We start from the raw sequence: 6,258 nt of genomic DNA, 5'->3' as shown, positions 1-6,258 counted from the left end.
ACAGATGAGGCTGGTATGACTAGTCCTCCAAGAAGAAAAAAACTTCTGATCTTAGTGTGAAACCAGGTTGACAAATAAGACATAGCTTCCTGAATACATGAAGTAGTAATGTATAATTTTCAGAAGTTACTTTGCCATTTGAAATTCTAAATCCTGTTGACTTTCAGTGAGAATTATCATCAAATTTTCATAAGCACTTAGGAGTTTATGTACCATTTTCGTAAGTCAAATTATTATGAGCTTAAAATGATGTGCAATGATGTAAGTCCATAAAATTGAATTCCTTTACCACTGTTGAGAACGGAGCTAAAGGATCCTAAGCCATCTCAATAGCCGTTGAAAAATTTACACAAGAACCTATCATGCTAATTAACTCAACCACCTGAAATATTTTGTTCTCCTAATTGCCCTGTATAAATCTGACCACACTGGCCAGGTCTTCACAAAGAAATTAACTTAGAAATCAGAATGTAGTAAGACAGATATTCTTAAAAACCCAACACTCTCTTTTCCAGCTCCACCTCATCATGCTGATCTATTAGCTCCATACATCATCCTGGCACTGCTCTCCTAGTGATGGCTTACAAAGCATTTGGCAGCAGCAGAAAGAACCCCCAGGGAACCTATTTTCTTTTGATATCATTATTTTTCATTGTTATAAATGAAGTGTTTAATTAAAACAGAAGAACACAGCTTGGAGAACCATGAGAGAAGGACACGTATTAAATCTTGGTCCATACTGTAGGTGGCTCACAGAACTGAGATGCCTCAAGCTGATGATGAAAAATGAAGATAATGAAGTGGTAGGTCACATTATGAAATGTTTTCCCAGATTTCACCATGGACAAAATCTAATACGTGCCAGGTATTTGCAATTCCTATTTAAGCTACCTATCCACTCAGTAGTAGTCAGGGGCAGACCTAAGGTGTACAACAGAACACACTGTACCAGTTGTGCAAACAACTGAAAGCACCATGGGTAGCAGCATCTCCCTCAGCCACAGTCAAGTGCAAACTGAGCTTTTCTGACACACCAGAGTACATCAGTGACTAGACTGATTTTCTGGCGATCAGTTTATAAAGTTAAAAATATCTTAAGCCATAGTTTCAGATTAAACTGTGCTCTTGCCCTACACTAGCCCTTCAGCTGTTCTGATAAGATAGCAAATTGGGTCAAAGTATAAATATGCAATAATGAAACATAAGTTGTTGATAATAAGAGTACTTTAGTTTTCAGCCCTACGAAACTGTGTTTCTAGTTCACATGCTGGAAAAAACCCATCTTCTGAGGCAGGTGTGGCTGTAACATACTTGTTTAAATCTGGGAATTAAAAGCTTTTTGGTTATCAGTACAGTAAACAGCAGAGCTTCTCAAGCCCTTAATCTTACTGCAGATCTGTTTTCTATCACTAACTTTCTCTACATCATGATTTTCCCCAATCCGATTTTCCAATAAAACTGATTTTATCAAGAGATCAAAACAAAACTGTGAAAAGGTGTTCACGTTAAAAAAAACATATTTCAGAGCATACTTGGGAGAAAGAACATGTGTACTTAAACAGACAGCTCTCCAGGGACAGGGAGGAGAAATATGCTCTGAACCAACTTGCCACATAGATGATAAAAATAAAATAGGATTTCACTGGACTCATCATTTCAAGCCTAGCTGGAGTTAAATCCATTTAATCAATAGTACACACATTTTATCACCAAAAAATTAGAAAACGTACTTAAAACCTGCATGCGTTGCTATTCATTATAGTTCCGTTTTAAGAGATCTAGATTTAAAATCTAGAGCCCTCTTAAAAGCACTGGTCACTCTTGACTTACTTGACAGTTTCTGTCCCTCTTACCTATTTTCTTGAGCCTTCTTTAACCTCAAGCTCCACTATTTTTCTTTTTAAAATTAACCTTTCTTAATTTTCTTAAATTTTCACTGTTTATTTTCATAAATGTGTGCCCAACTGTAGACTCTCAAATTTCTAGCTAGATGCCTAAAAAAGGACAGATTTCTAAAGGGCAAACCATTCAGCAGTTACAATTGCTAGAAGAACCCAATTGTTGTCAACGCCACTTTTTAAATCTTAACCTGTGGCTAGATTTCACAGAGGAGCTCATAACATACCACTAAGCTTGTGATATAATTCAGCTTTAACTAGCCATTTCCTTGTCACTTCTTAAAGTAATTTGTCTGTAATCCATGTAAATCCATTTAATTACAGAATCAGTCAAATAAATGTAACCACATATCGACGGTGTGGAATTTTAAATAGCTCTATTTCTAATCATAAATCTGTACAAACCTCACCAATCAACCTGGAAGACACAAGTATGGACATGCCGTAAATTCCTGCATGTTTGGAGGACTACAACATGCTGGCTTAAGTGGCAGCAAAAGAAAGAGACTGTGATCACAACATCCTTTATTGTTTGGTCCCAGAATAACAGAAACTGGGGAGGTAGGAAACCTCACAAGCCACAGATTCGCTACAAAGCCTCAGTCTTTTTTGGACATTTTAGTTACAGCTTGGATTAGTGCCTTCACTAATCTTGCTGTGAAATAGCAAGCCATTGTGTCCCAAGGACTCAAAAGTACCACTTGTCCTGGTTTCAGCTAGGACAGAGTTAATTTTCTTCCTAGTAGCTGGTATAGTGCTGTGTTTTGGATTTAGTAGGAAAATAATGTTGATAACACACTGGTGTTTTCACTTGTTGCTAAGTAGTGTTTATACTAAGTCAAGGATTTTTCAGCTTCTCGTGCCCAGCCAGCAAGAAGGCTGGAGGGGCACAAGAAGCTGGGAGGGGACACAGCCAGGACAGCTGACCCAAACTGGCGAAAGAGCTATTCCATACCATATGACATCATGCCCAGTATATAAACTGGGAGAGTCGGCTGGGAGGGGTGGATCGCGGCTCGGGAACTAACTGCGCATCGGTCAACGAGTGGTGAGCAATTGCATTGTGCACCACTTGCTTTGTATAGTTTAATTCCTTTAGTATTACTATTGTCATATTATTATTATCATTATCATTGTTTTTCATTCCTTTCTGTCCTATTAAACTGTCTTTATCTCAACTCACGAGGTTTTTTTCCTGATTCTCTCCCCCATCCCAGGGGTGGGGGGCAGTGAGCGAGCGGCTGCGTGGTGCTTAGTTGCCGGCTGGGGTTAAACCACGACACCACTGCAGCCCCTTTTTTAATTTCAATTATCCATCCAAGAGTAGGCTACTATAATTCTTCATTAATGTAGGATCAACAGGATCATCACCATTTCAAACAGTGTCAGAGGCTGAGCCTGTTAAAAATACACTCATGCATTTTATCAAGAGCTTTTTTCTTTTAACAGAAGAGTGAGCAGAGAGTCCCTCTACGTTAGCTGATCATCGAGGCTCTCATTTAAATATCTTCACTAACTTTATCTAGAAATTAGATTGGGTAATACCAAGTCATAACACTGACTCTAAACAAACACGAGACACTAAAAAAATATATACATTATCAATTATTACCTACCCGTGTTGGATTGGATCAGGCACATATCTAGATAATATCATCTGATTTATCCAATGCCTCTCCTTGATAAATCTTGTGTGACAACTTCAAGCTAACGAAGCTAGAGTCTTCAAAGTAATACGTAAAGAACTTAATAATCCATAAAGAAAGATATACTATTTCCAGACTAATATTAACTCCTTATTTGAAAAAGTCTAGAATTATTTGAGTGAGAGTACAGATGATTTATGGACAGAGACTAAGCTACTATCATCAGCCTCGTAATGTGAAATCTTCTTCTTTCTTAGACTACCTGATCTATCTAATCAAGAAAGTGTCTTGCTAGGCAGAGAACACAAGCATGTCCCTACCTCCTGTAGTTAAAACTGATGTTTTCAGCGCCACTCTCTTCCCCATTATCCTTAGTCTCTGGTGCTGAAAGAGCTTGGTCTTGGCCTGATTACTTAATCCAGCATGAGCTGTGATACTGTGAACAGGCCATCTTAGATGAGGAGTGCGAGATAACTAGATCTCTGCAAATCAAATATGCCTGAGAAGTAGCGGTGCAGCAGAGGAAGTGTTCTGCATGTGCCAGTATTGTGGAAAGTCAGTGTACTACGTATCAATCTAAGTATTAAGTGTGCAGTATGTATCTCAAAAACATTTTCTAGACACAAGATTCAGGAAAGAAGTATTTCCATCCTTCTGCATGTCAGAATAGGAGACATTTGCACCACAGTTTCAGTATGTGGATGACTTCCAGCACACCAGTTCTGTTTATCCTCCCATCTACCTGTATTCCCCAGAGAATGAAAAAACTATTATCAGATGAGATTTCCAAAAATCATTTAAAACCATGAAACATTCCACAGAGGTCTAGTTAGAGCACGGATCCTTTGTCCTCCATGCTGTTGTGTGAATGCAGATTGAGATTATATATGCAGTCAAGGCAGAACACTTATATTAAAATAACTGCATCTGATGGACGTTCACATTCAGGATCTTGGATAGGGCCAGGAAACAGAAATCTCTAAGCATCTGAATTTGGATGCAAATTTAATACCATCCTCCAAACTTTCTCAGTGTTCTGGAGTGGGAACGATCTTGTGTTCCCATTCAGGCTTATTTGAAGCAATGACATTTAAGTGATTGCAGATTTCATGCAAACTACTTTGTTGTCTTTCTGGACTGTATTTATATTGCTTTAGCACACAGCAAGGTTTTGGCTAAGGATGTCCTTTTATCTTTCCCTCAGTTATTCATTTTTGGTTGTACCCTATCAAAGTAGCTAGTCCTATCCTTCCTTCCCCAACCAGCTTCAAAGGAGAAAACACTGTGCCTATTTGTAGGGTTTATTCAACCAGGTTTATGTGATAACTTAAGGATAATAGACTGGGAGAATAATTTTTAGCTGCAGTGCAGGAAGCTGCTGAGGGCAGACAGGGATGGGCAACGCCTTTTTCTCTCCAGCCATTACTGTAAATCACTCCAAGTTCACTTTTGCCCCTTTTCTTTCACTAACTTCTTGCTGCTTAGTTGGATGGCACGGGATAAACACAAGTCTCATTCACTGGAAAATTCTTTTCCACGTCATCTTTCCAGATAACCCCAAACACTCACTCAGTTGGACAAGCTCTTGAATGAATTTCAGACACTCTGATTATTGTCATCATTTATCCTCCAAACTATCTTTGCACTCAGAGGCCTCAGATGAGAAGAGCTTCCACTGTGCTCCATGCCAAAATCTTCACACTGGGACTTAGTCCCTACACTGAGGGGCACAAAGTCAAAATGAAGGGTGAAATGCATGAGCAAGTTAGGAAGTGATTTGCCACGCAGCCAGTGTGCAGCAGAGCCAGGACCCAAATGCAGCTCTCCAGAGCTCCAGTCCCAGCTTCTAACCACTTCCTCATTTAAGCCATCCATTTTGGAATAGACCCCACCACATTTTTTCCACCTCCCAGTTTAAATTTCAAATCCTTTGCTGCATTTCATTTGACATAGTCCAGTTTAGTTAGCATTTCCAAGCCGCACTTGAACACGTATGCAATTAGCAGCTCTTTTATCTCACTGTGATAGCATAGGCTGCATTTTAAATAAAGACCCATGAAAACATATAGAAAGATAGACAGTTCTGCTTCTCACTCACTTGCTTGAGACACAGTAGTTCCTGCACATGGTATATAATAAAGACAGCTCTGCGCTTCCTGACACTGTGCCATTTGTGTTATACGGACATACAAAATAGCATGGAAAATTGTAGGTGCATACAGGCATAACTGAGAGCAAACTATAAATGACAGTTTGGGACTTCACAAAATGGGGGGGGGGGGAAGGTTCGTATCTCCATGCTGCCCTTTTACCCCATCACTTCTATGCCTTTCATATCCTGGCTGCAAGTAGCACTCTGATAAAGTCAGTGGTACAACTTCCATTGACTTACCATGCCAGAAGCCAATTTCCTGAAATACTGTAAGAAAAGCTTCTCTTACAGCATATCCTCCTTTACCAGAAAAATACTAACAAGCTACAAAATCTGTTCTAGTGGGAACCAGATATAAAATCTCCCCCTGTCTCCCTGATTTTCATACACTTACAGCTTCACTCTTACAGAGTCATCCTTCAAAACAAACCAGAGTCCTCTGTTCTCATACTGTTTTCTCACCATCATCAAAAACAATGTAATTCTTTAGACTGATGGACTAGTATCAGAAGAAGAGTGATTTGATTACATGTAAAATTGCTATTTGGCAATATTTTTAGCA

The sequence above is a fragment of the Gymnogyps californianus genome, chromosome 3, assembly GCF_018139145.2.
Source record: "Gymnogyps californianus isolate 813 chromosome 3, ASM1813914v2, whole genome shotgun sequence".
Classification (NCBI taxonomy): Eukaryota; Metazoa; Chordata; class Aves; order Accipitriformes; family Cathartidae; genus Gymnogyps; species Gymnogyps californianus.
The sequence above is the reverse complement of the archived record's forward strand: the minus strand, read 5'-3'. Positions refer to the sequence as shown.